A 13733-nucleotide genomic window follows, 5' to 3' on the forward strand; every position below is an offset into this window, starting at 1 on the left:
CTGTCACACAACATTCCGTATCAAGCTATCTGAATATGTTAAAGTGGTCAATTTATCCCTCAGCTGTCAGGTCACTGATGTGTTTTCTGCTGCTTTAATCATTCTTTGCAGTGGTTCAAGTTTGGCTTGATTCCACGGCCCCCACGGAGCACAATTCATTGAAAGCGGACCAATCTTCTTTTCCTTCACAGGAGTGTGAAAGAAATAGAGCTGACAAGATGTCACATGCCTTCTTCTATACCTCCCTCAGGCCTCAGAGAAAAACTCAATACAAAAGAGAGATGTTTTTAAGCCAGTCTGGATTTTAAGGGGCTTCTCTCTGAATCTGTCTATCCGGACCTGGACCAGACAGAACAACACCGCAGCTCCCCACTGGACCAGTGAGGCCAAAACAGTTATGTTTTGAAGTGATTGCAGTGAACAGTGATTTTATGAGTTTATGGCAGTCAACAGTACATTACATGTCATTTAGCTAAAGCTTTTATCCAAAGCGACTTACAATAAGTGCTGCTCTGCTCTTGGTTTACATGAATCCACCGTGCTTTTTAATGCACGGTCCTCTGTTGTGCCAACAGAGGGATGCTGGAATATCAGAATATATCAGAAATATTCATATGCACTTTCTTGTTTGTATCCTTGTGGTTGAAATGCACTTATTGTCACCTTGGATAAAAGGAAATTGTAATGGTAGGTGGTGCATACATGGAAAAAAAGAGAATGGTTTTCATGTAAATGACCAAAGGAATACAAAATATTTTAAAATGAAATATGGAATCCAAATAAAAAAGATAAAGGGAAAGGTGTACATGCAAACAGATAACAACACTACTACTACACAAGCAAATTAGAAAGTGACCAAATGTCTTTTAAATAGTCAGTCAGTGGGGGACCCGGCGCTGTTAATAAGCCTCACTGCCGACGGGATTCTTTTTTTCTGTGCCGTTCTTGGTCCTGATGGAACTCGGCCTCCCGCCAGATGGAAGGAGCACAAAAAGGGTCCTCGAAGAAAACGAGTCCCGGAGGGACGGCAGATTGCAGCCAATCACCCTCTCTGCAGAGCGGATGACACGCTGCAACCTGCCCGTGGCTGTGTAGACCATCGTTGTCTTCGGCAAGTTGAATTTCTTCAGCTGCCTCAGGATGAACAACCTCTGCTGAGCTTTCTTGGTGATGGAGCTGATGTTCCCACTTGAGGTCCTGGGCTAAGACGGAGCCCAATGGAAGGACTCGACGGTAAGCAGATGTGTAACACAATATCGTTTTTTTTACTGACAAAGTCAATAATAAGAATGCATGGAGAGAAAGTAGCTATAACTAACAAAGGTGCCTTTTGGTATGGACAATTACCATCGTGCACTTAGAATTTGTGAGCCATTAGAGCGAATATTCAACAAAGGCTTAAGTTGTGTTTCAGAATAGAGCAATTTTTACACCCAATGTGATCTTCGCAGAGGTCATAGTCTTTTACGGGCATATTTTCCATCTGAAATGTCACAAAAGTTGATTACTTCGAAATGAATTTATTTTAAGCTCTTGCGATGATGATGCATTTCTGTTACTGTACAGATTTTGTGCTAGTTGTCTTTTTCCTTAAATAATTTGTAAAAAAAAAAAAATGCATTCAGTCACTTTCACTTTAATGTTCCAGTTCTTGTGAATATATTTAGAACATACCTTCCTAATCCCTCACACAGGGAACTCTGTAAAATGTGTAAACTTCATTAAAGTAGTAGGTCACTAGATGGTGCCACATGGCTGTACAACCTGCTCCTGTGAAGAATCCCTGAACCAGAGTTTATTATCTGAAGCGTCCCACCTTAAGCATGGATCTCCGTTTCAAGCCTGGAGTGGTCTGTCCTGTGCTTTTTTATATATTTATTTATTTTCTCATTTCTTTCATCTACATCAGCGGAATCAGCGGATGACGATGCTCCCTTTTGCCTGTCTTGTGTTGGTTGAACCAAAAGTCTTTAGATGATTAGAAAGCATGAAACCTGCACGATGAATCAAATTCAAAAAGCTTGTTTTGGAAACAATAAAAAGTCTTGTTAAACCAAATCCAAAGTTCTTGTTGCTCGGCTAACTGGGTACAAGTTAAAGATGAAAAGTCTGTCTGAAATCAAAGAACCACAGTCTTTGACAAATAACTACATATTAGTCATAAATCTGCACAATAACTTTAAACTACATTTGTCAAGCTAGACGGTAAAAGACAATGTGACGAGCATCAACACCTAAGGGGGCTTAGCGAACAGTTCATTGGTGCACTAATATTACATTAATAGGCCATTGTAGCGTTTTACTGCTCTTTAACTGTTGAGATTGATCTACGCTATTGTGACGATTTAGTTTAAATTAAATGTGACCAGTCAGTGTCCATTGTAGGATGTGTGTTTGTGTGTGCGTGTGTATTTTCAGGTTATGCATGTACTTCCCTGGAGAGCAGTCTTGGCACATTCAGACAGCAGACAGTTGGAATATATTCAAAATGCTGTTTGGTAAGAATGTATTCACAAATAGCAGTGGGGTTAATAAATCCTGTTATCACCACTGAAACGTCTCACAGACTTCCCTTCCCACGTTCGGGTTCAACCGTGACACAGCTGCTGACACAACTATCACACAGCAGTAACAGGAGGAGGAGGAGGAGGAGGAGAGGAAGAGTGAGGAAACTGTGGGGAGGGATTAAGAGTAACGTGAAAGAATTAACGAAAAGAGAGGTTCCAAATCCAATGTAACAAACTGTAGGTGTTACAAGAGTGAAAAGAGAAGCATGGTACGATTTATTGGCTAGAGACCAATCTGCATCTGAAGCCTTACAATGTGGTCTGCCAAAGCACCTATCTGAAGTATTAACTTATTGGTGGACAGCAAACAGTACAAAGTCACTAAAACGGCTACCAAGCAGGAGGGGAACAGACTGTCAGGTCTGCAGATTGAATCATCTGCTGCCCCGCATCCTGGATTTGTACGTCTCCAGGGGCAGAGGCAATCAGTGCAGACCCATCACACCGGGGGCACAACCAGTTCCAACGTCTTACCTCTGGTGGGCGCTACAGAGCAATGTACGCCAAAACCACCACACACCAGCTTCTTCCCACTGGAAATCACTCCAGATAAAAGGGAATGAGTCGCACTGCAGTATAACCTGTATTTCATGGTCATTGTTGTTTTTCCTTCATATATTTGCATATATAGCAGTTCATGTTTATATCTCGTCTATTGTTTGCGTCTACCTTGCGGCGCCCAGCGCACCACACTACTCCATTTGCCACCCTCGCCTCTTCTATGTAAGTACTTTAAGAAATAATGTAGTCAAATTCCTTGTATGCATAGGCATCATGACCAATAAAGCTGGTTCTGATTCTGAGTAGAATAAAACAGCAGGGTACACAAAAGACTTCTGCAGAGACCCCCGCTCAGTCCCAGGAGATGAGCGCTTAATCAAGACCAGAGATACCGCAGGTCCATTAAGTTCACAGCACGGGCCGTTTAGCCAATGCACAGAAAGGAGTCCCCTTTGAATTAAGTTTTTTATTACAAAGGTTTTCTGCTCTTTGGAGAAGATGAGGACCTTGAAGCCAATTAAAACATATTTTCACTTTCACAATCAAATGATTGTGTTGGATAAGAATATACAAGCATGCAGTAGCATAGTATTTTCAAGCCCTCCATCTCCTTCCATCAACATTATGATGAAACATGTCATTATGCCTGAAGAAGAGGAAACCAGATCACTGTTCCTTTCTCCTCTCATACTCCCTTTGTGGGGGACTGCCTCTCATCCATGTTCAACTATCTTTGATTTCAAATAAAGTCTTTTGTAATCAAGGCCAGTAAAAGGGCCATTCTTAATAACTCTTCTTAATATCCACTGGTCACATAAATAATACTCAGTTTAACTGAAAGTAACGCGTCAAACTCAAAGGGATGAATAGATGGATGAGGCAGGCACAGTGATGGGAAGACATTTCTATGTAATGTCATTATTGTTGGGAGGGTAGCAGATGCCACTCCGTAGTGGTACAGGAACCCTATTGCACTCTTTCAATTTGGGTTCCTGCCACCCCAAAGGTCATTTTGCGAGCTGGCATCTGCTCTCCTTCCAGCAGAGCCATCTCCCACTGGCGTGGCGTGAGGTTGGAGGATTCCCGGGTTCCAGTTCTCGTCTCACGTGGTCTGAGTTTTGAAGCCACTGTAGATGTTGTATTAGTCGACGCTGCATCAACGCTTTCGTCATAAGAAAGAAGGCATGCTTTCATTTTTTTTTAAAAGAGAGAGTACTTAGAGCTTGGGGTTAAGTTACACTTTGCACCGCTATCACTTTTATTTGCCCACTAAAATAATGGAGAATTAAAATGATTTAGAAAGTAATCACCTACTGGGAAAATTCTGATTACATTTGCACTATCGAAATAACTTTTTTTACATGCAATTCATTGCACAGCATTTAATAAACACATTCTGTGAGTTCACTTTAGTGTGCTTCCAAATGCATGAGAAAAAAACAACCTTCACAGGGAAACAATATTGTCTTTGTAGCTTAAAATTTGCAACGGTTTAGACACGCTTGTTGCGTTATATTAAATCATAGCGGTCCTTTATTCCATTGTGCAACCATCCATTTTGTCAATGTTTCCTGCTCTCAGTCAAGTATTCAAAGCTGCAAATACCCCTCTCTTCCCCTGGTTTCAATGTGTATCTACGTAGTTTACATTTGCATGATGCACTTGTGCTGTTGTTCTGTAATTAAAGTACACAGGACCAACATTATGTTATCTGTTGCAATGAGTGGGCTACTATTAAAGTGTGGGTTTCCCTTTTATGTCTGTGTATATAGAGTTTCAGAAAGCCTCTTCTTGCTTGTCTGGTAAAAACTTGACATGCATCCAGCAGTATAACAACAGTGCTGTAAACAGTGCTGTGGATTTATTTAGTATATAGTTTTTTATTGTTACGTTTTTATTGCAGGGCTTGGGAGAAAAGCTATAATCTCTTAAAGAACCCACTCTTCTTCCCCCATTATCTCTGTCCTGCGGTTTCAGCCTGTTGTGTACATTTCTCATTGAGTAATTAAAGTGTTTTTCCTCTTACACTGTTGCTCTTCCTCACCTCCCTGTTATTTGTAAGCCAAGGCGTTCCTTAATCCTTTGTCGGGTTTGCTTGGGTTTTTCATTTTGATCACTAATTATAGATATCCCGGCTCTTTTTTTACAGCTTTTTTTTATTTCAGTGACGTCCATAAGAGGAAAAAACATATTCAACTGTGAATATTCAGTGCATTTTACCAGGTCAAGATGCTGAAAGATTCTCCTTTAAAATGATTTACATGGGATACAGAAAGAAAACAACACTGAATTTCACTTTCTCTGCATCACTTCCTCTCTATTTGCTTCCCGTCTCACCCCAACTGACCTTTCTGCTCGTCGGTTTCCTCTCACCACCCTCTCACTCACTCTGTCTTTGTCATCTACACCGTTACACCACATGTGGAAACCCCTGCACCAAAAGACGGCCATGGAAGTCTTTAATTAGTTCTCCGACACCACACAACAACATACTGTAAGCTAAATGCTCAAAGAAGACGATGCGAAGGAAATGTTTCCACCTATCGTTCCCTCTTTGTCTCGCCTTGTCCTTCTTCTCTTCTCTATTTCAAAAACCCAAACATGCGCCTTCCAGCTGGGGGTGTTGCGTGTAAAGGAAAGTTAATTGGCCTAAAGTAGCTTAACAACCCTACCAGCTAATGGTGTCCGTTTACAGCCAAGTGAACCAAACCCAGCAAACCAGTGAATGGGGGCACTGCTGTGACCGCAGGCTGAGCCGGTCAACTTGAATTGGACTCACCTGAGAAGCAGGATTTATTCCAGTTTGATTCACTCCGATTTGCTGGTTTAATTAAATGGCTGACCGATGGTCACGGACACGGGTTGAACAGCTTCCCCGAATGACGGAAAGGAACAGGAGTGGATGGACACGTGTTTGCTGAGACGGAAGATTGTTTGAACCCTGAGAACCTTGTTTGATGTCCAGTATGGGATCTCGAGCAGTGGCTGATTCCCTGCTGTTTCCTCTCTGTGTTGGGTAACAAATTCAGTTTTGACTGATCATCAGGGACGTTGCCACAACGTTTACTCCATGGGTTGCTTTTCTTCTTTTTCAGTGTGGCGTAATTATATTCCATCAATTCGGTTGAGTGCGTAGCAACATATTTAACAACATTTTGTTTTCATAATCGAGCACTGTAGTTATGTATGAGAGCACGTTAGTATCCACATCTCAGGTTCTGAGCTTTCCCAAACCTTCAATACTGTTATTCATTAGTAATAATGCATATATTACATAAATTTGGCTAAGACGGCAACACGTTCTCACGAATCAGAGGCAGAGCGGACAGGAAAAAACAAATCCACAATACAATATAAAACGGTCAGAACATCAGACACTGTAACAAAAAAACATTTCCATGAAACGTCTCTTGCACAATTACACTAGTGTGCAATTACTATAGCTAGCCAATGGTGGCACACATGTTGGAGGTTATCTGGTGTAGAGGAATGGACACTCAATATGATGATATTATGATAGCATGATCATCATGAGTAGTATCAAATAAGGCCCACTGGTCACAGCCATTGAGAGGTTGATGAAGGAAGAGGTAAAGAAAGGAAATGCTGCAGCAAGCTGCTCCATCTCCAGCGTAGTGTCCTGAGCATTTCACCATGTCCTACCACAACTGATAAGATAGAGGAGTATTTGCACTTAGTGGGATATTAGCTAATTCCAACAGAAATATAATCCCCCATAAATCTCCCTGGGAAACTGAACCTCTGAGCTGATGTTGAGTCTTTTTTGTAAATTTGGCCGCAGTCAGTCTCCTCCTCATCCCTCTTTAGTGGCATGCAGTGTTTGTGTGCAGCTCTGCGTGTGTGTTTGGGTGGAAGTTGAACGGTATTCGGGTTTCCTTTTCCGCAGATCTATAAAGCCTGGAGATTATTTGTTAACTGTCACTCGGTTAGCCTCCGTCCCCACTCAAACCCCAAATAAAAAACATTTAACATCTGCACCAGCTTTGAGAAGGTGAACCACACTGCTGTACCTTCACCTTCCGCGGGCTGGAGCATTTTATATCATTTTAGTGGCTTCTTTGATCTGAAGGGCCTTTTGAAGTTTACGTCGACCTAATCCACGAGCTATTCTGCGGATTTTGAATAATTAAACAATACAGCAATAAAAGAATGAAACACATCTGTGCATGGGAAAAACAAGCATCCTACTCATCTTCTAATGCATTGTGCTCATTTACAAACACATGCTTCTGGTGAAAACCAAATTATGTCAACTGAATAGCGAAATGGACGTAACGCTCAATGCACGGAGCTTAATAGTTTCCCCAAGTAGTTACATGTTTGTAAACCACAAATAAAATCTCCAGGTTAAATGTATTAGCTGGACTCGTGCCAAACTTTGTTTCCAGTTTAAGCATCAGAACTGACAGTCAGTCCCACCCGCGTCTCACCAAGTAAAGCCGGTGAACTTAGCTTCCTCCACAGCTGTTTTGTGCCAAACACTAGACAACTAAAGACATTACTACACACAAATCCCCCACCCACACACACCAAGCAAACATTGTGTAACTCTGAACAAAAGATGCAAAGTGACTCAACACATTACAACCATTTGAAACGAAGTCCCACAGTGTGCATCATAAAATGCGATTACTGTAACCTCATATGCTTCCTGTTATAAGAAGTTCAGCGGGGGCATCCGCATTGCATCCTGTACAATGAGGGTTCAATAATAAAGATGGATCTTTATTAATCCAGAGTGACAGCCTTTCAGGGTTGAATGTCATACTATATAAGAGTGACAGCTCAGTCAGAAAGGAAAAAGACCAATGCTCATGGAAGACATGGAAGCAATGAATGTTTGATTGAACATCTACAAAGCCCCGTCTTGTTCACTTGTTAAAGGGGACAGAAAAGTAAAAGAGTAAAGCCTTAATGCTGCCAAATGCTGAGTTTTAATCTGACCTCATTCTAAGATCAACAGTGACCAAAAGGAGGGATGTTAAGCTGTTCGTCCCTTGATCAAAAAATATGTTGTTTGAGATGTATGAATGATCAATTTTTTTTAGGTACATTAACTTTGTGTAGATTGTAAAATACACTAACAGACAAAAAAGTTAATTTACCTTCACAAAAAAATAAATAGTGTAGCAACCGTATGCCTCGGCCTTTCTACTTTCACCCTACATAGAGTGTCGGCCTGATGTCAGAGGTCAGATGCAGTTCTCATCATTGGGTGGTCTGACACTACCGGGACTCCAAATGACTCAATAACGGTTCGTAATTGGGGGGCCTGAAGTGCAAACACTGCGGGAACCTGAATTAATAACTTGACCGTGGATGTGAGCACGTGTGCAGGGTGAAGTCATCCCGATATGAAAGGTCCCAGCAGTTAAAACATCCGATTAGTGTGTCACTTATGGGGTGACATCCTTTTCAACAAACAGATCCCTTTACTCTTACGTCGAAGAACAAGTTTGACATTTGAACCGATAATGATGACATGACAATCGGCAAATTGCGAAAGCGTGACATAATTATACTGTCCTGTATGTAGGATTCTACAATTTAACAACAAGAGAAACTACGGGCCTGTTTCCACAAAGTGGAAATTGATTGTGCCATCCTTTAAACTTACATTTTGAAATCTCCATAAGGGCCCATTGTGCCGCTGTAGCTCAGGGAATATGTTACCATTTACAAACGCTCAGTGGACTGAGTAACTGTGGGGGCTTTGTTCAGTCTGCGGGTGTGTGCTTATGTCTTAAATCAGACAGAGGGGGTCGGCCTTGGTGGTGGCCTGTTACGGAAAAAAGGCAGCGGGAGGCTAGGTACACACTCACACAACCCCCAAACATACGCAGACACACATCTGCATCCGTGCACGTAGTCACATACGCTACTGGAGAAAATTGTGTCAGGCGTGTAGGAAGCAGAGTGAATAAGGGTGAGCTGCAAAGCGAGAACAGAGGAGGCAGAGAGGGAGGGAGTCGGGAGACGGAGGGAGCTAGAGGGGGCTGCATGCTAATTAGAGCCAAATGGGCAGCAGATGAACTGGAGCGGTTGGCTACGTAGCCTGGACGCTCATTATCACACACACACACACACACACACACTCTTTCTTCATTGCTCCTCCCGTGTCCGTCTTTTTCAATACATCTAATTAGTTTGTGGCGTGCATTTCCTTCTTTGTTCTCTCTCCTTGTGTGATACACAGACCTATAAATTACAGCGAGATAAAGAAACATCAACCTGGGCTCTGTTTATTTCTACTAAACACATAGTAAATTCATATTTCTTGGACACTTGTGGGAAGGCCTTCAAAAGTTGATATGAAAAAATGTGTCTGCAAAGAGACCAGCAGCTACATTACATTTGGAATCATCTGGTAAATATATTGTTTCCACTTGAGTTCAGTTCAATAGCTAACGAAGTATCCTGAAGGTTTTTCATGAACATTTAAAGTCACTTTTTAAAGCTATATTGCCAAACAAACAGTCTGGGACCCTGCCATCTTTTATTCACGTACGAATGTAGAACTACTACCAAAAGAATGAAATAAAAAACATCAGTTGAAATGTGTGGATGTTAATGGAAATGACATCAAAATGTCTCTCCGTATCTGGGTTTGATTTGCAAAACAGGCCATAATCTGATTTGCTTTCATGATAAAAAATCCCTAAAACATACAAAAGCAAGCAAAGGAGATTTAGCGCGATGTTTGTTCAACCAAAAGAAATCGAGGAAGAGTAAAAACAAGAACATGAAACGTAGAGGAGAGAAAAGAGGAACCCGGAGGCACGACAGCTATATATCAGACATAAGTAAGGGGTTGTAAAAACAGTCAGAGAGGTAGTGAGATATTTGAAATGTTGGTTTTAAAGTTATGAAACTTGAGTTCTAACAGGATTAACCATAAACGCAGCCTGTCAGCAGAGAATTTAGCTGACTCTTCATCTTAATTCCCATTAAATCTGGATTTACCAAACATAAAATTACAATGTATCTGCTACTAGTACCATCAAGTCAGCAACTGACAGTCTGAGAATGACATTTAGGTCGGTACTAAAAAAGGGTTTGTTTGTATTTGCAATTCAGCACCCATGTAAAACATTTGCATGCATGTCTTTGTTTGTGTTTTTATCAGTTTCTAATGAAATTCAACACATGAAGCAAAAATCCTCAAGATGGTAAGAAGGTCAATAAATATGTTGATCCAATTAGCTCCTGGACTGCAGTGTCAGAGGCAATCATGACTGTGAGAAAAAAAAGATAAAAAAACCCAAAGCCTGCTACTAATTAGCCGGCTAGCTTTTACTTCTAGCTGGCTTTGTGTGATGAGGAAAAACAAGCAGTAATACAGACACACAATCAAATAAGAGACCCACTTACTCTTGAGCAGACACAGCGGAGTCACTAAGTGTGCGCTCACAGCAGGCAAATACTGTGTGAGTTCTGAGAAACACACATAATCCACCTCTTAATGCTTCATTTCAGGATGAAGGTGATTAAAGTAACCCACCGTGGCTAAAACGTCAAAACGTTCTAAAAGAATCTGACATTGTGTGTATTTGTGGGTGTGAGTGTCTAAGCAGATAGAAAATAAGCACCTTACTTTACTTAAACTCCCAAAACCGGAACCCTCAAATCTTCATGCATGGGTGGATGTGATGGACGGATGGACAATCATTTTAGCACCGACCACACCTTCCTGAACACTAAGTTCATCTTTCAATAGCATGGACAGACCTTCAGCAGGAAGGAAGTCATGTCCAGCAATCCACCAAAACTTTCTCTGATAGATATTGCACAGTGTGCTGCTATCTGGCCATCCAAACTGTTATGTTCAAACAATGAAGAAACACCAGACGGACGGGCGACATCTTGGAATGAACAGTTAAAATCAAAAGTGTTTGATAAAGGAAAAGGTGTTGTGCCAAAGAGAGAGAACATCTCAGCTGAGGAGGCGCTGGTCTGCGTAACCAACAGGCCACATGACAGTCTCATGACCATCCCTGGACCATGTCTGCTGTCTACAACCAGAGAACTCCAGAACAATGGCTGCCTACAAGTATTTATACCCATCAGTAAAGGTGTGAAAGTCAGTGGCCACGCCCCCTGGGAGTGGCCTCCTGGTGAGCTCAATGTAGCTCGGCTTTCGAAGGCAACATCAGTTGTGGTGTTATCAAGTATTACATGAATGCATTCCGGTAGATTACATTACATTGACTACAATCATAACTGTAAATTGGTATTATTCTATTTGATTACAGTTTCAAAATTACAGTGGTTTTATGACATTACCATTACTTTATTGAACACATATCACCAGAATCATGGTTGTATTTTGGTGTACACTAAATGCATTTTATTTACAGTTTTTTATTGGTATATAGTATTTATGAACCTGGTTGTCAATTAATTTTTTAATATCATACAAAATACAGTCTTTAAAGTCTTTTCTCAGTGCGCCACCAACACAATACTCATTACAATACATTTACTCAATACATTTTTGTTGCCAGTAATTCATCAAGAAAGGAGTAATTGGAAAATAAAGACTTACTATTTGATACGAGAGCTGATAGTTAGTGTAATGTAAGGTTTGTATTAGAAAGAATGGCAATTATCATAGCAGGAACCTTAACCACAACACATTGATTGATCGACACACATATTGACAAAAATCATTCTTGAATTCAGACTGGGGGGGCATTGTCATATTGGGTTATGATCAAATGAGTGAGACAGAATGTAATAAACATCTATGTAGTATGATATTATCCTAATTGTGAAAAAAAACAACAGAAGATAGTTGTATCAGGACCATCCGCTGTATTCATTGTGACGGTGGTATGAGGCCTTGACTTGCCACCTTAGGTTATGGCTTTTTTTTGCAATCAATAATCGGAGGGTACCGCATCTGGACGGCAGAAAAATGACGCAGAGACTGTGGTAGGGTAGCAACCTGTCAATCACAAGGTAGTCCCGCCCATAACATACTAGACTTATGGTCCATTTTACTGTAATTCTGCATTGTTAACATTCAATTGTACTCTCATATGTCAGAACGTGACATCAAATCACTTTTTTTATATGATTCTTAAAAAAAACACAGGTTTTATACTTCCAGTCATCTTATTGTTACTATAAATAAATACAAACACAAAAGTTTATACTTTTGAAAATAAACTCGTCTTGGTTACAGCAAGTCTCACTAAACCCTGCTGTGGATTAGGCACTAATGATCAGAGTTAATGATGCAGCTAGGGCTGGGGGGTCAGATAAGTCCTGGATGCCAGACATGCAAACCAATTGTTAAAAGGCAGAAAAAGGAGAGTGGAGTTTTGTTAGACTGGACACCGTCTGTGTTTATCATGATGAAGTCTGACTTCCTGGGGAGATTGGGTGGTCACAGATGGGGAGGATTGTATATGACAGAGTTTGAGGGCAAACCCTCGCGTGATAATATCAATTATCAGCTATTAGAGAGTTTGTTTTTCAGCGTTGGTTGTGGGTGAGGACATCAGAGATTTCTTCCAACCCAATAAGCTATTTCCCTTATAATTGTTACTGATTTTCTAGTCATCCGGAGACATTGAAACGTTTCTTAAATGCAGTGAGCATTAAAAACTCTGTTCCAAATGAACACCCCGGCTAACTTGAATCTTCAATCTCATATGTTCTATCCGCAAGGAAATACAACAAACACTTGGACCTCTTGTTTTCTGCACAATCACAGTTAAATCAGAGTTGAATTCGAACTGGGTTGAATCATTGCATGGTTAACTGGTATATTCATTGTATTGCAGACCATGTATCGAGATACCTATTGAAACGTTTTGAGAGCGAAAGTAGTCGTTTTCTAGTCCAACTATTCCACTATTTCCTCAATCGTCATGTCCGTCTCCCTGTTAGCTGGTTCAATTCAAAGACATTTCAATACATTTTCTTGTTAATTTAGTCTGATTCATAATAAGTTAAATGTAGCGTAACTTCCGTTATCTCACTCTCACGCTCTGTACCTCCCTGTTAATTCAATCAGAGGATTAAATATTGCAACATCTTTGGATTTGGACACTGTCCCGTTTAATCACCATGGAGGTGATTGCTCTATAAACAAAGAGAAAGAGGGTGTTTTCCTAAAGTGTCACAGAAGAGCACAACCACCTCATTTTCTGAGAAGGATGAATCTTGTAATGCAGTTCTTATCTGAGCATTTGTTTCAAAGAGGTTTCAAATACAAATTTAGAAATTTTATGCAACCTCCACAAAATTCACCATGCAGTTTGTGCTGTTGGAGCAGACTCTGCGTGCGGGGAGGACTCACATTCATAATTTGTCACGTAATCGTAATCAGGTGAGTAAATATGAATATTTTTTCGTATGATGTTAATTCTATAGTGCAATGCAAACTGCACTCAGCAGGGTTTTGATAGAAAGTCCTGAGTGAGCACTGCAGCATGCGACCTGTAACACACCCACACGTGTTATTTCAGCCGTCGGACAATTTATGTGTTAAATATGTTATATATGTCTTATGTGGGAATAGCAATTTGATTCAAATAATGCATTCAACCGATAAAGGATGCGTTTGTTAGCGATAAATCAATTACTTGATAACAAACCCTTATGAATATTAGCAGGAAAACAGAAACTCATTTT

This window comes from Pungitius pungitius, chromosome 11 (assembly GCF_949316345.1).
Source record: "Pungitius pungitius chromosome 11, fPunPun2.1, whole genome shotgun sequence".
Taxonomy (NCBI): domain Eukaryota; kingdom Metazoa; phylum Chordata; class Actinopteri; order Perciformes; family Gasterosteidae; genus Pungitius; species Pungitius pungitius.